Source organism: Prionailurus bengalensis, chromosome C1, assembly GCF_016509475.1.
Source record: "Prionailurus bengalensis isolate Pbe53 chromosome C1, Fcat_Pben_1.1_paternal_pri, whole genome shotgun sequence".
NCBI classification, from domain to species: Eukaryota; Metazoa; Chordata; class Mammalia; order Carnivora; family Felidae; genus Prionailurus; species Prionailurus bengalensis.
Window position 1 is genome coordinate 130,445,588 of NC_057345.1, and position 21,092 is coordinate 130,466,679.

General features: G+C 37.7%; 1 pseudogene; it reads right to left on the bottom strand.

The window, feature by feature from the left end:
- Window positions 1–1,301: 1,301 nt before the first annotated feature.
- Window positions 1,302–20,775, bottom strand: LOC122479474 (annotated as a pseudogene).
- Window positions 20,776–21,092: the final 317 nt, after the last annotated feature.

The following is a 21,092-nucleotide window of genomic DNA, read 5'->3' on the forward strand; positions in this document are numbered from 1 at the left end:
AATTTTGCTCCATTAACTTTGGCCTGGAAAAATGTAAACATAATTATTAACAAGTTCATATATTCATTCATTCAGTTAATATCTATGAGCCCCAGCTCTTCTAGGTACTGGAGAAATAGTAGGAAACAAAACAGATAAAAATCCAATCCTAAAGGATCTCACTTTTTAATGAATACCTGAATTGGTCACAAACAAATTTTAATAAAACATTCTTTGATTATCTGATTTTGCAAAGGCCTATTTCTAAGCATTGTCTCCAAAATAAGCTGTTTTAAAAGCTAAACTCCATCTCATTGTCTAACACACAAATCTTCTTAAATACAATGTCTTTTTTGCAATCATTTTGGAGACCAATGTTTTTCTCGCCATCTTTTTGTTATCTAAAGAATTTTTTTTTTAAGGTAAGCTTCACGCTCATTGTAGAGCCCAATGCAGGGCTTGAACACATGACCCTGAGATCAAGACCTGAGCTGAGATCAAGAGCCAGATGCTTAACTGATTGAGCCACACAGGCACCCCTCTGAGAAAATCTTATAGTTTATTTTTATTAAGGAATTTCCAATATGAGTCCTTATTGCAAATACATAAAATCATTACTTTTGCAGCATTACATGAATGGTGGCATTGTGTATATTCTTGGGAGGCACATTCTAATATTTTATTGAATATTGAAAACAATTTTTATCAGCTATTCAAGAAATCCCACCCCAAAGATTGGTTTCTAGTAACAAGTACTTATCAAATCTGACAGTTTTGTAAAAGCTATTTCATATTCTATCTTCGTGATTAGTCTTTATAAATTAATGCTAACTTTCTATGTTTTGTATGTCTGGTGTATTTATTAAATGCTTATAAATCAACCAAATACTAGCTTCTGTTTAGTGAGGAATTGACATTAATCAAAGATATTACCAAAGACGTGAGAAATGAATTATAGTTTCATTAAACTCAGATTTTGGAAAAAATCTCTAATTCATAAAATAATACTGGATTATAATATGCAGTAATTTACAGAGAGTATATATGCCCAGACTTTTACACTAAATTGCACTAGTGCTTCAAAGAGAGTTATAATGCTCCATTTTGTCTATTATTTTGTCAGAGCTATATCATAATAAATTATATAACAACCACCTTGGAAATTATATATTTTATATGAAATATTTCACCTAATAAGGAGTTAATATTAGAAATATGCTGCATTAATGAAATATTGTACAGGAAAAAGAGTTTTTAAGTCATGAAAATGGACAAAAATAAGAAGGCTTACCGAAGAAATACAAAACAATCTCAGCACAAAATGCTGTAAATTTGATTATTTTTTATTTCTTACAGCTATTTGTCATAGTAAATATTTAGGTACATTAATTTCAAAGACTGGATATGGTTTAAAATATGGCAGAAATTAGGAGCTACCAAATGAATGTAAAAACTTTCAAGAGGGTTTTATTTTAGGCAAAGTGGTAATTAGATGATTTTATAAGTAGGAAAACTGACTCTTTTAAGGCAGATTTTTTTCCAAAGGCAAAAACGCAGAGCAGGCAAAAAGGAAGCAAAGACTCAAGAGCAATTAACAAATTTGAACCCATATTACATATTTTAAAACAGCAACAAAAAAGATCTTTAGCAAGTGAAGATTAGAAGGAAAATAGCAATAGCTAACATGTATTGGTGTATTGAGCCCTTAGTCTCTGTTCTAGTCACTTTACACGTACTCATTTCGTTGTTTTTTTTTAACTGGTTATTTTTTGTAAACTTTATTTCCATCTTGTTTGCTTTTGTGAAAAAGCAGCTTAAGACCACTCACTGGTCCTATCCATGTGGCCTAAGTAGTGGGAGCTGAAGAGCAGTCTTTAGTCGGGAACCGCACCTTTAGTCGGAGACCACTCTGCAACTTATGGGTTGAGTAGCAGTAAATTTAGGAGCTGGAGCAGTCCTTTCACACTGAAATTCTTCGTTGGTCACAGCCTTTTCAGCAGTGGCCTGTTCTTCCTTTTCAATCTCTTCAGCATCTCTGTAGAAATAGAGATCACACATGACGAGAAATGGTGCCACACATGCACAGAACTTCCTGGGCCAGCATCCACCTCATCAGGCCCACAGAGTGAAGTCCCTTATTGTTGAAAGGGATGGCAATGTCCATATAGTGCAGAGGAAAGAATGTGTTACACAGAATAATGGCAAGTAGGTTAACACAAGATGCCTCTGTGAATGCCTGGTGGTCAGCCCTGGGATCGGTAACCACCAGAAGTCTTGGTTTTCAGAAGGTTGCCTAGATTTGGTTAGTGAAGCTTTCAGGAGTGAAGCCCCCAGAAACAGCAATGACTGCAGTAGCAGCAGCAAATTTCAGCACAGCTCACTGGCCAGTATTCCTGGATGTTATGACACTGACAACAGCTGGGTTTTCAGTGGCAACAATAGTACGAGCTGCCAGCAGAAGCTTCTCCCAGGTTTATGATGTAGATACCATCACTTTGTATCTACATCACTTTGTAGATGTACTGTGCCACCTAAGTGGGTTCCTGCTGCAAGGAATTTGAGGACATACTCCTCCTTCATTTGCAGGACATCAAGGACTCTGGACACTGTGAAAGTTTCCCTTTAAGTTGACAGGAATGCAAAACGATGCCATATGGACCCCTCCCTGAGGAGTTTGGGGGAAAATGCTCACTTAATCTTCACAACAACCCTTCGAATCAGCACTATTGTTACCTCTATTTTGCAGACAAGGAAACTGAGCCACAAAGACTCAGAAAAACTTGCTCAAGGTCATCATCTAGGAAGTTATGCTCAAGTATTCTGGCTCCAGGACCCTATGATATCCTTAATATTATAACAAATATCTTTAAAAATTATATTTAAAATGAGAAAGTAGAGGCATATTCTGTAAATTAATTAGAAGACAATAATGTCTACTATATCATGTATCATTTGGAAATGTAGAAATGAAAGAAGGAAAGATGGGAAAAAAAGGAAGAAAGGTAAGAAAAATATATGTATGTAAGTGATGAATCACTAAATTCTACACCTGAAGCTAACATTACACTGTATGTTAACTAACTGGAACTTAAATAAAAATTTGGAGAAAGATGGGGCGCCTGGGTGGCTCAGTCGGTTAAGCATCTGACTTCGGCTCAGGTCAAGATCTCGCGGTCTGTGAGTTCGAGCCCCGCGTCGGGCTCTGGGCTGACGGCTCAGAGCCTGGAGCCTGATTCCGATTCTGTGTCTCCCTCTCTCTCTGCCCCTCCCCTGTTCATGCTCTGTCTCTCTCTGTCTCAAAAATAAATAAACGTTAAAAAAAATTAAAAAAAAATTTGGAGAAAGAAAAATAATAAAAAAGTAAAATGATAAGACTGAATACAAATAAAATAGAGAAAAAATTATGCAAGCTGTCTCCCTAGAAAAATCTCCGGTATGCAGATAATCTAAATAACTGAAAATCATTTTTAGTCACTTCTGGTTATACTAGGGTACATATATGTGTATGAAGGCACATATATCTATCTTATAGATGTAATGTATTATGTGTACATATATGTATATACTGTATATTAATACATTATATATACACATATATGTGTGTCATATATAACACATTGAATGACATGTGTATATACATTATACTTATGTATATATTAACCATATATTAACACTTATATAATAAATCTTCAATAATTATCTGTTGAATGAATGAAAGAATCAATATACACATATATGCTTTTTGGAAGCTATGCATGCACTATTCAAAAACCTTCAATAAGGAAGGGTGGATTTGGGCTCTTAATTTCACTTTATACTTCTTCATATTGTTTCCATTTTCTGCTAGTATTCATATATTCCTCCTTATTTTTCCATGTCTACTATAATTACTTAGAAAATGGGATTATAGGACATTTTTTGCTTTCTATTAAAATACTAATAAATATTAAGAAACAATATTATTTGTTGACTACTTTTTTTTAGTTTTTTTCACATTTATTTATTTTTGATATAGAGAGAGCACAAGCTGGGTTGGGGCAGAGACAGAAGGTGACCCAGAATCCAAAGCAGGCTCCAGGCTCCGAGCTGCCAGCACAGAGCCCACCGCAGGGCTCGAACTCACAAACCGTGAGATCATGACCTTAGCCAAAGTCAGATGCTCAACCAACTGAGCCACCCAGGTGCCCATGTTGACTTCTTTTTCATTAATGTTAGGAATCTAAGGGAGACCACACACACCTTAAAATTTATATGAATCAACGCAGAGCAATACAATAGATGTTACCCAAAGAATAAGATTTTTGTGTTTTTGTTTTGGGGGGCTGTGATTTTGGTATTGGTTTTGTTTGATTAGAAGGCTCATCCCATAAATGTCCAGTTCCCCAGATTAAATAGATGGAAAATCAGAGGTGAGAGTGTCACCATAGTCAGATGATAAACACAACGACCTATACTTCTTACTTTTAAACTTAAGTGTCATCTTCCACTAAAATGCTTTCATTTATTCTGTGGATCTGTCTTGACAATCATGCAGCCATAATTTAAATAAGTGTCAAAGCTAAAATCCTCTTAGAAATAATCTTTCTTCCTACTCTTCTTTTTTGCCTTCCAGTAATTAGTGTACCTGTGGGCAGGTGGTATAAAGGCTATGAAGTATTTTAACAGATTTTTTTGGTTTCATGATTAACTGATAGAAAACTGAAGTGTTACCCCCTCTTACATGTAATCAAGTAAAGATTATAGTTTTGATTAGCCATTGAATAAGTCCAGAAACATAATCAGATACTTGCCTATTTTGTCAACCTCTGATTTAGAGTCTTTATTGCAATTGAATGGCCCTAATCGACTAACAAATAAGATATCTGATTTAAGTAGACAAGTAATAAAATGGTTTTGCTATGAAAAGTTTCCTTCTCGCTTATGCAAAGAGATGAGTTAAAGTCTTCCTAATGGTCCATTAAAGACTATAAGTATTTGATATGTAAGGTAAGATCACTTTCAGTGTTCTGATGTAAGTTAGAATCTTTATTTTATCATCTCTTCTCAAATCAATCAAAAATATTTCTTGGGCCCTTGCAATATAAAGCACTCAGAGGAGGAAGAATCATAATCTTTACCTAAAAATGTTCATCTCATTAGAAAAATAATACAACTAGGTAAGAAGAAGTAGAAAATTAAATATTCTATTGCAGTATAAAATTGTGCCATACAGACAGTAAATCTTCATTTTCTTTCTATTTTTGTCACTCCTAAGATCTTTCTATTCTTTTAGTAGCCCCTCTACCTTTCAATATTGGGTATCTTTAGGGCTAATTTTTCTACCCCCTTCTCTACACACTCCTTCAGTGATCTCACCCTTTCCTATGGCTATGAAACCATACAAATTTTGGTGCTTCCTGAATGTAATGCCCAGTACAGACCTTAAACGTGATAGCCTCTTCCCTAGCTTATACATCTGCTCAAATATCTCAGATGTTTCTAAAATTTAGCCTTTCCAAAATTGATCTCTTGATCATCCTTCTTTAACACCAAATCTGCTTCCTCTCTCGATTTCTCAATCTCTATACTGCTAAAGCCAGAAAAATCTGAGAATTGTCCTTGATACCTTACCACTTTTCCTTGACTCCTATATTTAGTCCACTATAAAATCTGGTTAACTTGACTTTCAAAATATTACTTAAATTACTTACATTTCTCTTTTCATTCTGATTGCTTACCTGGCCTCCCAGCATTTGCCCTTTTTTGCCCTCCTCCCTCCTCCATTCATTCTCCACATGGCAGCCCAAATGACCAATTGAAAGTGAAAATTGCAGGGCACCTGGCTAGATTGGTTGGTTGAGCTCTGACTTTGGCTCAGGTCATAATCTTGCAGTCCATGAGTTCAAGCCCCATAGCGGGCTCTGTGCTGACAGCTCAAAGCCTGGAGCCTGCTTCGGATTCTGTGTCTCCCTCTCTCTCTACCCTTCCCCTGCTCATGCTCTGTCTCTCTGTGTCTCTGAAAAATAAATAAACATTAAAAATTTTTTTGATTTAAAGTGAAAATCCCATTATGTCACTTTTTCTTAAAAGCCTTCAAGAACTTCCCATTGTATTTAAGATAAAGTATAAGCACAATTTAAATCATATACCTTGCACCCTTTATGTCTCAAATAAAATTATTTTTTTCACAATACATTATAATTTGTTAATACATTTATTATGGGTAGTTTTCATTTTTGTTTTGGTTTTATCAGTTTGCCTGTTTACCCACCCCTACCAGGCTCAAGACTGCATGAAGCAGAAACCATGCCTCCTTATACACATGATCTCATTTAATCTTCAAAATAACTCTATTTTATTTATTATCCCTATTTTACAGATGAGGAAAATGGCTCAGAGAAGATGAGCGGCTTTCCTGAGGATACACATCTGATATAATGAAAAACTTGATTTAAACCAAGATCTATGGGAAGCTGAGGGCTATATAATTATATATGATGTTGTATCATCTCCCACAGGAGATGTCCAAAAGCACAGCTATACTAGGGAACTTCCTCTTGTAAATTACTAATACGTTATAATCAACATGAAAGGAAGTCTCAAAAATGTCAATGTCAAACACTTTGTTAACTGAATAATTGGAAAGGAGGTAGGGTAAGAAACTGTTTGCTCCACTTTGTGGGGTGGGGGGAGTGTGGTGCACACAGCATTTTTATATATAAAAACATCAAGTGTTAAGAGCTTTCTTTTTTTTTTAACATTTATTTATTTTTGAGACAGAGAGAGACAGAACATGAACGGGGGAGGGTCAGAGAGAGAGGGAGACACAGAATCCGAAACAGGCTCCAGGCTCTAAGCTGTCAGCACAGAGCCCAACGCAGGGCTCAAACTCATGGACCGCGAGATCATGACCTGAGCTGAAGTCGGACGCTCAACCGAATGAGCCACCCAGGCACCCCGGTTAAGAGCTTTCAAGAAAGATGACCCAAATCCCAATTCCTCTATTTCAATTTCCTAATATGTAGTTTTAAGATTTAAGAATTAAATGAGGCAATAGGTATGATGTATTTAGCATAGTCTTATATTCAAATAATACTTACTAGTATATTAATCAGTCTCTTTTTTAGCACAGCTACACAATCACATGGTGAGAGAAGAGAAGAGACACTGGAGAATGTGCTGTCAGTTTTAAGTCTGAGGGTGCTCATTGTCATGTACCAGTGAATATGGAGTAATTCCAGTCAAGCAAAATGGAATCCCCCAAGGTTCACGAATTGGAACGAGCTCCAAATCTCTGTACTTGATGATGATGCCATCTAGAACGTATGGAGAATGTTACAGATGAATTCAGTTCACGGTTCTTTCAAGCCCTGACCCTATCCTTCCTACTTTATTCTGTATACTTAAATCTCTTTTAGTATCCTTCAAGGATTCCCTAGTGCCTCAGGACTGTAGTTCTGATCCCCACATCCCTAGTTCCCCTTCTTGGGGCTTGTTCTCCCAGGGCCGCCAGCCTGGACTGAGATAAATCATCTCAGGGAATACTGAATTTCCTATTGTTATAGTCCGTGGTCCTGTGGTCCCTCCCCTGGTAGTAGTGATCATGCTAGCAGCCACCAGTTGTCCACAATCATGTTTTTGGATACCTTGTTCTGCTAATACTCTATGCCTCCTCCTTCTCTATCTGCAAAATAAGGGTAAGTTCTGTTGTTCACCATTCTACTATGTGTGGAAGTAGTAATGGAATCATGTTCAATCCCTTTGTTCCATAAAGTAATGTAATTAACGTCTCTGCTATTAACCCCTATTAAAAGGTTAAAATTCTAAAGACCCAAGACGCACACATTGGATACTTATAGAAGAAAATGCTGGGGGGTGGGAGAATTTCTAACATCACTCCAGAATAAACCTAATATATTCAAAAGTAGTTAATAATAACATAGTTTTTGTAAAGCACAAGAAAACTGTCATTTCTTTAGAACTGATATTAAAGTTGAACTAATTATGAATTATAATCATTAAAAATACTTTGGGGAATAGTTTCAAAATGCTCATATATATTACTGGCTTTGGGTAAAAACAAGGAAGGGAATCAAATTCAGGAGTCCTCCTAATTTTTCTGTCAGTGATATTCTCTAATTTTTCTCTTTTTTTTTAATTTCTTTTTATTTTTTTCATCTTTTTTTATCTCTAATTTCTGATGACACTGCTCCCATTCCCAAATGCCATCACTTTCCTCATGACACATAATCACCATGCAAAAGAGATGTTTCTCCAGTCCATTGTCTGTATCCATCACAATTCATTACCTCTGTCACAGATCTTTCCTTCCCTGGCCACACCACTTCTTGCTGACTGCTTTTTCCTAGCCTCTTGCTAACTTCTGTTAAATCTTTTTTCAGTGACTAGTGTCACATGGCATTACAAACGGGGCCAGGGCTTAAACTCTACTTACCCATTGAATTCTAGCATACCTTTCCCAATAAACCCAGGTGCATTCATTTCATCTTTCGATGCTGCCAGATTAGCAGCCTGCCTTCTTTGTAATTATTTGTGAAAACAAATGAAAACATAACAAATAAGACTTATTAGAAAAAAGGGTAATGAATCTGAGTCCAAGACCTTTCTCTACTGACATGCAAAGGTATTAAAATAAGTCAATGAACTGGCAAGGGTCTGGCCCAAGGCAGATTCTAACGAAGAGCAATAAGACCTCTGAGAGGGAACACAGCATACAAGATAGAAGTAGTTTGGAAGCATGAGTACGTCTCTTTATCAAAGCTATGGGTGAGTTGAGACTTCTGGTTCTCCCCACAAATAACATTGAAAATTCAATTACTATTAGCACAATTAATTTTGGTAATACGAGTGTACTTTATGGGCCACAGGGTGAGTGGCTCTGAATTGAAAGAGATTTTACCACTCATGAAGCTACTGTTGCCGGGACAAATCAGCTAATAATGTTCATGGCAGGAAGGAATGCAGAGCCATCGGTGGTAGATTTCTAGATCCACTAATGGTGGCATGGAGGTCTCAGAAAGAGTGGTCAATATGGTGGCTGTCCTCAAGGAGGGCATCAGTTTCTGCTCCCCCAGCAGGAAGCAGCATGGGAGAATGGTAGGAAATGGTTCATGAACACTATATACTCTCCTGGAGAGCTTCAGAGATATTTAAGGAGAGAAACACCTGGAGATACTATTAAGTTTTATAGTAAAGTAGATAGACAACCAAATAGCCAGCCCAGGGGTCAAAAATCATGCCACGGATTAATCTGTTTGGCTACCACAAAGCACAATACTGGTAAACAACTGAATTTGAAGGATTTGGTAGGTATCCTCAACTGCCTCAAGCCCCAACTCTCCCTTTTGTCTTATTCCTGCTTTTCACATATTCACAGGTAAATTCCTGCCCCACCCTTCCTTGGAAGAAGAGACTAAGCCTTAGCAATTGCACTTCCCATCACATCCCACCACAACTGATGCATGATGGGCACTCAATAAGTGTTAATGGGAAAGGAAAGCAACACTTCCTTGCTATTTTGGCTCTAACTAGGGCCTGTGCTCAAAAGAGTTAGATAGTTAGATACTATCTAACTATCTAAACTATCTAAAGTGTTCGCATTTTCACAAGAGATTTCAGCACTGGAAACCCCTCAATGCTTCCTCCAAAACAAGTCGTTAAGGACACAGCTCTTCTAAGGCACACAATACTGGAGACTGAAGTAGTTCCAGTGCTTTCCCTGAGTTCTGCATTGGACCTTAGGAATACCAGAACAGGGGGTGGGAGGACAGGAAGCAGGATTTAATTCTGTCCAGTTTTATCAAGAAGAATGATCGCTACTGCTCTCCCAGCAAGCAATGGCAATCCTAGTCAAATCACACATCATCTTCCTCTCATTCTTTATACAGTCACAGTGAAGCTGAAAAGTCTCTCAAAACACAAAATTGCTTTGCTAGCCTTTTTAACATTAACATAGAAGACAAGCTCCCTTCCAGCATACATTTGAAAGTGGGGAATTTTACTTAACCCAAATAAACTTGGTGCATCTCATTATAAAATATAAATAAATAAAAGGGAGAGAGAGAAAGAAAGAAAATGTACCACCTAGGAATATGAATACATTTTTACAATTGCTTCGAGATTCAGAGTGTGAATTTTTTAATACTTAATATCCTAAGTTGTTTTCTTCATTTCCACAGAAATAACTCTTCAAGTTCAGAGTTTATTTTTTAAACTACTTTTTTTTTCCTGAATCAGTGAGAAAAAAATTACCATATCTTTCAGCTATATAAAATAGTTTTACAGTTTAGCACTTGAAGAACAACCCCCATCAATCACTAGTAGTAACTGAGGCACTTTATGTACCAAACAACTTAAGTTTAAATTAAAACATCACTGATTGGCAACAAAACAATTTTTGCCTTTCTAGTTTCTAGCATGACTTCTTATCAATAGATGTTAAGTCTAAGGTAAAGTCAATCTTGTGGTTCTACTTAAAATATTTCTAGGACCTAGGGGGTGAATGCTGGGAAAATCCTGTCCAATTATTAAAAAGCATGTTCTAAGTATATATGTTTTCTTGCAAATACTTACTGCCTGAGGAAAACTCCTTAAGGACATTATTATCTTTCTAACACCATTACAAGAAGAAATATTTAGCAGTCTGATTAAATACAGGTTGAATCTGCTAAGTAATAAAAGCACATTTTGGAAGCAAACAAAGTTGTTTATTCCTTGCAAGTTGGCAGTGTATTAACATACAAACTAATTATATTCTCTACCCTCCCAACCCCCCCAAAAAAAGAAAAGTCAGTGTTCTTCTGTATTTGCATACTATTTTCTACTAAAACATTTCAGTTCTGTCCAGTAGCTAGGGAGCTATTTTTGTGGGAAAACATTCTGGGACAGCATTCTAGAACTTTGTTGTTAACAGATACGTATCTGTAGCATCATAAAAGATTAATTCTAAATGAAGAAATTTAAGTTTCAATATAATACATTTTGTATATATTTTATATGCATCAACATATACATATATTTATAATATGTGTATACATGTTTATTAACACACATTTCAAATCTCCCCATATAATGAAAGGAATCATATTTTTAGGCCCTTTTCTGAAGTCATTGAACAATTTCTATTTCTCTTACTGATAGAACAGCCAATTTCATAGAGAAAGAAGAGGGCTAAATAGCAGATTTGCTATTTATTCACTCATTCAACAAATATTTTTTAGCATCTTCTCTGTGTTAAGGCATTGTGTTAGATGCTGACATATTGTAGTGTATGAAACTTATAATCTAAGGAATCATTTGATATTCTAGGAAGCTAAATGAGAACACAGGAAGGTCATTCATTCGCTCCAATTCCTGCTAGATATGAAGAGAAAGATTCTTAAACACGTGAAATAAGTCCCACTTCCTCTCTCTCTGTGACGTATTCAATATAACAAACTTACTAGTTCCTTTCCAAAATAGTGAGCCAGGGATATAGAATAAAATGAAACCATGATCAAAGTGTGGAGTTCATTGGAGGTGCCTGAGTGATTCAGTCAGTTAGCGTCCGACTTCACCTCAGGTCATGATCTCACAGTTCATGAGTTCGAGCCCCACATAGGGCTCTGTGCTGACAGCTCAGAGCCTGGAGCCTGCTTTGGATTCTGTGTGCCCCTCTCTCTCTGCCCCTCCCCCACTTGCACTTTGTCTCTGTCTCTCTCTCAAAAATAAATAAACGTTAAAAAAAATTTTTTTTAAGTGTGGAGTTCCTTGCAGGTATATTTTCATCAGATTTTGTAATAAATAATAGAAGTGGTGTTTGTATGGAACCACAAAAAACCTGGCATAGCCAAAGTAATATTGAGGAAGAAAACCAGTGGGAGGCATCACAATCCCAGACTTTGGCCTCTACTGCAAACCTGTAATCATCAAGACAGCATGCTATTGGCACAAAAGCAGACACATAGACCAATGGAATAGAATAGAGACTCCAGAATTGGACCCACATATGTATGGCCAACTAATCTTTGACAAAGCAGGAAAGAATATCCAATGGAAACAAGACAGTCTCTTTAACAAATGGTTCTGGGAGAACTGGACAGCAACATGCAGAAGAATGAAACTAGACCACTTTCTTACACCATTCACAAAAATAAACTCAAAATGGATGAAGGACCTGAATGTGAGACAGGAAACCATCAAAACCCTACAAGAGAAAGCAGGAAAAAAACCTCTCTGACCTCAGCCGTAGCAATTTCTTACTTGACACATCTCCAAAGGCAAGGGAATTAAAAGCAAAAATGAACTATTGGGACCTCATGAAGATAAAAAGCTTCTGCACTGCGAAGGAAACAATCAACAAAACTAAAAGGCAACCGACAGAATGGGAAAAGATATTTGTAAATGACATATAGGACAAAGGGTTAGTATCCAAAATCTATAAAGAGCTCACCAAACTCCACACCCGAAAAACAAATAACCCAGTGAAGAAATGGGCAGAAAACATGAATAGACACTTCTCTAAAGAAGACATCCAGATGGCCAACAGGCACATGAAAAGATGCTCAACATCACTCCTCATCAGGGAAATACAAATCAAAACCACATTGAGCTATCACCTCATGCCAGTCAGAGTGCCTAAAAGGAACAAATCAGGAGACTATAGATGTGGAGAGGATGTGGAAAAACGGGAAACCTCTTGCACTGTTGGTGGGAATGCAAACTGGTGCAGCCGTTCTGGAAAACAGTGTGGAGGTTCCTCAGAAAGTTAAAAATAGGTCTATCCTATGACCCAGAAATAGCACTGCTAGGAATTTACCCAAGGGATACAGGAGTGCTGATGCATAGGGGCACTTGTACCCCAATGTTTATAACAGCACTTTCAACAATAGCCAAATTATGGAAAGAGCCTAAATGTCCATCAACTAATGAATGGATAAAGAAGATGTGGTTTATATATACAATGGAATACTACTTGGCAAGGAGAAAGAATGAAATATGGCCATTTGTAGCAACGTGGATGGAGCTGGAGAGTATTATGCTAAGTGAAATAAGTCAGGCAGAGAAAGACAGATAGCATGTGTTTTCACTTATATGTAGATCCTGAGAAACTTAACAGAAGACCAGGGTGGAGGGGAAGGGGAAAAAAAGTTACAGAGAGAGAAGGAGGCAAACCAAAGAGACTCTTAAATACCGAGAACAAACTGAGGGTTGATGGGGATGAGGGAGAGGGGAGAGTGGGTGATGGGCATGAGGAGGGCACCTGTTGGGATGAGCACTGGGTGTTGCATGGAAACCAACTTGACAATAAATTATATAAAATAAAATATATCAAATATAATCAAATTATATCAAATAAATTATGGAAAAAAATGGAATCCTAAATATTTTATGTTAGTGAGTCCTCATTATTAGAATATTAATAATTTATTAGATTTTTAATTAATCATAAAATCACTTTACACAATTAAGCCTAATTAATGCAGAGGGATTTCAGAGGAAAAACGTTCCAAAATACATCTCCTTTTTTTTATTAAGGAAATAGCACAATTCGAGGTTGTTACACAGCACTTAAGCACAACTCAATTATTGGACAAGGAGGGAGATTTGCATAATAGCATTTTCATGGCTTAGGCAGGTCACTTGGGGATTAGGAAGTGATGTACTTCTCAGGGTAAGCAAGCTTTAAGATCGGAAATCTTGTGATTCCTAGAATGACCTCCAGTTAGTTTGGGAGAAGCTTCATAGGTAATTCCAATGTTCCTTCCCTGTTCCACATCCTCAAGTTGGGAACTGCTCCAATAGACTCTAAGTTCCTTAAGAATAGGATGATGCCTCACTCATCTCTACATGCTAGTGTCCATAACAATATCTGACATAAAGTATTACAGACTCAGTGTTTGTGTTCCCACAAAATTCATATGTTGAAGCCCTAACCCCAGTACAGCTGTATTCGGAGAAAGGAAATAATTAAAGTTAGATGAAATCACAAAGGTAGGGCCTTGACCCAATAGGATTAGTGCCTTTATAAGAAGAAACACCAGAGACCTCGCATGTGCTCTCTCTCTCTCTCCACTTACCAAAGAAAGACCATACGAGTACATAGTAAGAAGGTGACCATTTGCAAACCAAGAAGAGAGCTCTCACCAGAAACTGAATCAGCTAACACCTTAATCTTGGAATTCCCAGCCTCCACAACTATGACAAGATAAGTTTCTTTAAGCCACTTAGTCTAAGGTATTTTGTTATGGCAGCCTAAGCAGATGAATACAAAAAGAACCACTATGATTAGTTGTCAAATAAACAAATCTCTTCAAAATATTCCAGGATTTCTTTTTCAAACATTTTTTGAACACCTGCTGTGTCAGGTACTATGGCAGTCAAAGTGTTATGAAATGAAAGAGAATTGAAGTTATGCTTCTACATCTATAAAATGGGGAAAATATTATTACATTCTTAGGGTTCTGAGGAATAAATTATATAAAAAGACCTTAGCTCAGTGCTTACACAGAGGAATCACCCCATCATTTGTTATCATTATGTGACATGCATATGACATTATGTGACAGGCATATCAGGGTGACATGCCACAAATGAAAACTATAGACTTTTTTCTCTTTTTGTTGACAAAGATACCACGAAAGTTGCTCACCCCACCTGCCATTTTCATGGGTATATTCTTTGTGTTGCCTTGGGGAATAGTGTTGGGACTTGGGTGAGGCAAGAAGAGATCTATACCCAAAATTTAAGGCTCATGTAAGCACAACCCTATAATCTACATGACACAGACAATGAGTACCTCCTTAAATTTTGTACTCTAGTTGCCTCCTTACCTCTCAGCCTTTTTGGGGAATCTCCTTTATGAGGATGAATCATCTTATAACTGCTAGAGGTAACCCTCTAAGGGAGTGTGGGAAGTTATTGCCATTTTGTGGAGAAAACAGGTATAACGAGACCATTTGGATTGTGAACATTTAGGGTGAAACTGCTTATACTGGGTTGAAAAGTTTTTCCCCAACATTCATGTTCATCCAGGAACCTCTGAATGTGGCCTTATTTGGAAACAAGATCTTTGTAGATGTAATCAAGTTAAGATGAGGCCACAATGAATTAAGACAGGCCCTAAACCCAATATGATGGGATTTAGGAAATTAGGACACAAAGACACAGAAACAGAGGGGAGAAAGATATTTAAAGATAGAAGCAGAGATTAGAGTGGTATATCTAGAAGCCAAGGAATGCCAAGGATTGCTGTCAACTTTCAGAAAACTACTGGAAGCAAGAAAGGATTCTTCCCTAGAGTCTTAGAAGGGAGAGTGGCCCTGCTGCCACATTGAATTCAGACTTCTAGCCTCCACAATGGTGAAAGGATAAATTTCTCTTATTTTAAGCCATCCAGTGCATGCTCATTTGTTACAATGGCTCTGGGAAACTAATACACTGCTCATTCACTAGATGTAAATCCCTGGGGAGAGAAGGAAGAGAGTAGTCTGAATCTGTGAGGTATAGGACAGATCAGTCCTGACCCAGTGTCAGTGGAAACTCATTCCTCAAGGAGGGAGCTATCCATGTGAATGGAAAAACTGAGCAGTAGGATCCAACCCTGGGAGCCAAGAGTGGGGCAGCTGTGACTGAGCTTAGCACTGGCGCTGGTGTGTCACCCTTCTTCAAAAACACATGGAAGTCCCTGGAGGGGTCTCATTGTCATTGTCAGGGGAGTGGAAGAGCAGGTTCTGACATCTCTGTAGGACCAGTGCTCATGAGGAACAATAAGTACCACCAACAGCCAATAGAAACAGCAGCTGTTTCTCCGTGTGAGTAGAGCTGCTGGACTGGCCATCCTCTCTTCCTTGCACTAACTACACTCTCAGAGGTTCTGGACAGTTTCAAGGTGGGGAGACCTAACATAAACTTGAAACATGAGAAGGAGGAACCATGGAACTTACACAGAAAGGTGACACCCCTACTGAAGGACAAATAGGAGTTAGCCAATAGAAGCATGAATGACGGAGAGTTTCAGGTAGAGTGGCCAGCAAAATTGAGAGCCTTGTTTTGTTGTTGGTGGTGGTTTTTTTTTTTTTTTTTTTGGTCACTTGGTGTTAGGTTGGTGGTAATTTTACAATTTTGGTTTAATAAGTTTGTATTTATATGTATAGGTTTATTCTATAGGCTGATATTAATTATGAATAAAGATTTAGAAACCTTAATTCAGATTAACTGATTTCAGTTTAATACCCCCCCACCCCCCCCAACACACAATGAGGGCCTTGAATTGATAGAAGGATGGCACATTGAACATCTGAAAAGAATTGACAAAGACTAAATGTAGAATTTGAAGGCATGAGATGGAGAAGTAAATGTCTCTTTGTAGCAAGCCAGGGAAGTGGTGGAGTTGGTGGGAGTGGAAGGAAAACATCAGATCATAAAACCAGGACCACAATGGAGGTAACTGGAAATCCAAAAACATTTCCAAGCATAAGTGGTTGTTGGTTTTGCTGTACTGTTATACCACACTACAATTGCATTGGGAGTTGAATAGATTTTAGTAGGCTACCCTAGGAATTATGTCACTATTTTTAATAATGTTCCTATGGACTGGGATTAAGGAGGGCACTTGTGATGAGCACTGAGTGTTTTATGTAAGTTATGAATAACTGGACTCTACACCTGAACCTAATGTTACACTGTATGTTAACGGACTGGAATTTAAATAAAAACTTGAAAAAAAAAACGTTTCTATGGACTGTTACACTCCTAAATTCCAAACAGCCAATTTACAAGGAGGTCCAATACATTTCTAAAAGGCAGACTAGACACTCCTCATCAGGGAAATACAAATCAAAACCACATTGAGATATCACCTTATGCCAGTCGGAGTGGCTAAAAGGAACAAATCAGGAGACTATAGATGTGGAGAGGATGTGGAGAAATGGGAAACCTCTTGCACTGTTGGTGGGAATGCAAACTGGTGCAGCTGCTCTGGAAAACAGTGTGGAGATTCCTCAAAAAATTAAAAATAGATCTATCCTATGACTCAGCAATAGCACTGCTAGGAATTTACCCAAGGGATACAGGAGTACTGATGCATAGGGGCACTTGTACCCCAGTGTTTATAACAGCACTTTCAACAATAGCCAAATTATGGAAAGAGCCTAAATGTCCATCAACTAATGAATGGATAAAGAAGATGTGGTTTATATATACAATGGAATACTACTTGGCAAGGAGAAAGAATGAAATATGGCCATTTGTAGCAACGTGGATGGAGCTGGAGAGTATTATGCTAAGTGAAATAAGTCAGGCAGAGAAAGATAGACAGCATGTGTTTTCACTCATATGTAGATCCTGAGAAACTTAACAGAAGACCAGAGGGGAAGGGAAGAGGAAAAAAAAAAGTTACAGAGAGAGAAGGAGGCAAACCATAAGAGACTATTAAATACTGAGAACAAACTGAGGGCTGATGGTGGGTGAGGGAGAGGGGAAAGTGGGTGATGGGCATAAGGAGGGTACCTGTTGGGATGAGCACTGAGTGTTGTATGGAAACCAATTTGACAATAAATTATATATTGAAAATAAATAAATAAATAAATAAATAAACAAACAAACAAACAAGCAAACAAATAAAAGGCAGACTAGCTATAGCAGTGACTTGCCACACCTTGAAATAGCCTTGAAACTTGGCAAGGAACACAGTTCAGCATAAATAATCCTCTGCAACCATTATATTCTGAATTGCTGATAAGTCAACTCATCACATTTCTTTAATGTGCACATGCTTCTTTTTATTGAGATAGCCAGTATGTTGCAATAAATCTCGATAAAATTGATCTAGAGACCAGAACCAAAGTAGAATTAGAAACACTCCTGTACCCAATTCCTTCCACTGATCTGTTAAGAGAACCAGGAGGGAATTAGGCGGACAGCCTGTTCTAAACCCCTGATCACAACCTGGTGATCCCCAGAAAAACTCCAGAGACAACCATATTTTCACAGGAAAACCAGTCCCTCTTGGTTTTAGCATGAGAAAAGCTGAAGCCTGTGGTCCTAGACTTAACATAAAATGCAATGGAGATTGAATAAGGGTGACAGCGGCCTTCCTTGAATTCTCTTCCTGTCCCTGAATTAAATTCTCTTAGAGGTGAGACTCTCATCACCATGCAGCTGGGGGAAAGGACATGACTGATTGAGTTCATATTATAATACCGGGTACCTCTCCTGCCTCAGGGAAGGAAACATAAAATAAAGATGCCTGTACCATGAAATACTCAAAAATGTTCTTCAGAATTCAAGGACTTAAATTATTCATTGACTGGGGCATTTCTTTTTTTGAAGGAGAATACAAGGGGGGGGGGAGAATACCCTAATCTTTCTGTCACAAAATAAAATATCTGACTTAATGTTCAAATTCACCCTCAGAACACAGCATAATCATCCCATATTATAACCAATTTTATAAAAAGTGAAAGTGTATGCAAAATAAGATAAACAAAAGGGAAAGAAAGCAACTGGGTACAAGAAAATAGCTCACAGCAAATGACATTTAGAATGAAAGATATTTTGTTCTATACTTAAATAGACCAAGAGCAGGAATGCACTGGAGACATTTGATAATCAATATAACATTACCCCGAGGGTACCATATACAACTATAATCTTAAAAACAAAATTCAAGGAAATGGAACATTTAAATTAGAAGGACTTTTAACAACAACAAAAAAAAATGGCAAGAAGGGGGAAAAAAAAGTCTTAATGTCCTTTTATATCAGGGAATTCTTAACTCAAGGCTTATTTTTCACAGCCAGTTTTTGCCAAGCAACATGAGGAGAGAAAAAATATCTTTGGTCTTTCCTGTCACTGTAGCCTTCATAATCACCACAATTCAACATGACACCATGACTTGTAAGAAATTCTCCCCGGCATCCATTTAAGTGGACACTAATTGGAAAGTTCAGTGAACAGAAAAAGGCTGTGAACAATATATATTTCAACATGCTGTACCCAATCCTGACCTTAAATGACAAGGAGGGAAAAAAAATGGTTCAACACAGCCTCCACATTCAGCTCTGTATTGTGAAACTATGATGTGAATTAGCTCCAGGAAAAAAGCCCTGGGCTGCGGGTGAGATGGCAATCAAACCTGGAAGCTCCATGAGCACCAATCTGCTCCAAACACACAGTCTTCTAAGGGAGCATCTGGGTGCCCAGGACCAAAGTCAGGGACTCCCCAGGTAAGCAGGCAATGTAAGATATTCTTGAAAATATAAGCTCTGAAGCCACACCATTGTCGTTTTCTAGCTGCATCACCTTGGGCAAAGAGCTCCACCTTTCAAATTTGTCATCTGTAAAATGAGGGGAGTACTAACAATATCATGAGGTGTTGTGAGGAATAACTTAGATGATGTAAATATAGTACAGCACCTACCACATAGTAAGTGCTGCCTTAATAATAGCCGGCACGCATGCACTAAGGGCTTGCAACATGTCATTGAAAAACCTTTTTCTCTCAAAATAACCATATGAGCTAGATATTATGATTATCCCCATTTGACAGAAGAAAACACTGAGGCATGGAAAGGATAAGTAACTTGCTTAGGGTCATACAGCCACTTAGTGGCAAACTGCCACTTAAACCTCAACATTGTGGTTCCAGTCTCCACATACTATTTCTCATTTGGTTTTACTGAATGAATGATTTCTTATTCTTGAAGATTTGATAATCTAATAGGGGAGTGATAGGCAGAAGCATTGTAACCATAAAACATGACAGTATATAATCAGTAGCTACTGAACCCTACAAGCAAGAAATGGAGACAGAGAGTTGTAAAAGGCACTATCAGAGTTTCCTTAGCGCCAAAGAAATACCTGACAGCTCACAGAAGATCCCAAGCAACTTGGGGTTCAGAGAAGCTGCCCTCACCTTGACTTTTGCTAGTCTCAATGTTCTGCTAATTCTCCTTCTTGGCTAGAGTCGGAGAACTCACTTTTATTTTACACTCTAGGTCCCAAGTGTCCCAACTGGACAAGGTTCTCTATCTAGATCTATACTTAGCTTCTAAACTTATCCTTGGGAGTTGTAGTTCCATGATTCTAAGAGACATCAAAAGGCTATGATTCAGAAAGGTTAAGCCCTGGTGATTTGGGGACAAAGGGTAAGAAACTAAATACATCATATATGCACAGAATTTTTAATTTACAGTACCTCGTCCATGCAAAAATCCTTCACAAATGAGAGAACTCAGGTCCCAAGATATAAAGTCATAGTATGTATCAGAACCAGGACCTAAACCCAGGCCTTTCTTGCTGCTTAGCATCTTCTTTCTCATGGTCCTTTACAGCTATATAATGTGCAAATCCACCCTCAAAATTATGCCTTAACCTGAAGTTGATTTTGGGAATTCTAAGAATTTTAGAAGACTGTTGATAATGAATTGTTTGGTTGTCTGAGCTATTAGTACCCTGGTTTCTAGATCTTCTGACCCAGCAAAGATGAGTCAGGAAAATTATGAAATCTATTGTTTTCACTGCCCAGCATTTTTTTGTGAGCACTTTCTTCTATTAATGGATTCCATGTCATAGACATTAGATTCAGGATATGAACCAGTTCTGATCAAATATAGGATCCATTTCCATCAACACACTAATTAACTCAAAGATAGGCACATAACTCAAGGGAAACTAAGCAGAACCCTTTACTGGATTTGCTGCACCGGTACTGGGGGAGAAAAGTTCCCTATCAAGTAACATTTCTAAAATGAGAAGATCTGAATCTGGGGTCTTCAGTGTATCTTCCAGGTCTTCAGTATCCGTATTCCATGCCATGAGTCAAATCCTATTTTTAGAATGCAGGCAAGACAGAACAAGAGGAAGTGAGGACACAGCTGGGCTTTAAAAGAAGTTAGGCTCCAGGACCTTTGCTCTTACCCACAAATTCCTTTCCACAGTAGGTTGCCTAGGAAAGGATGTTTGGCAACAATATTACAAACAGAATAGCCAAAGAAAGCATTTTTTAACCAAACTTAGCAGTCAACAAACTTAGCATGTTGGCTGAAGGAGAAGCATAACCTGAGGGAGGGAAGGCTGTTGAGGCTCCCTACACTTGCCTTGTATATGAACCCCATCTTAGCACATGATGGAAC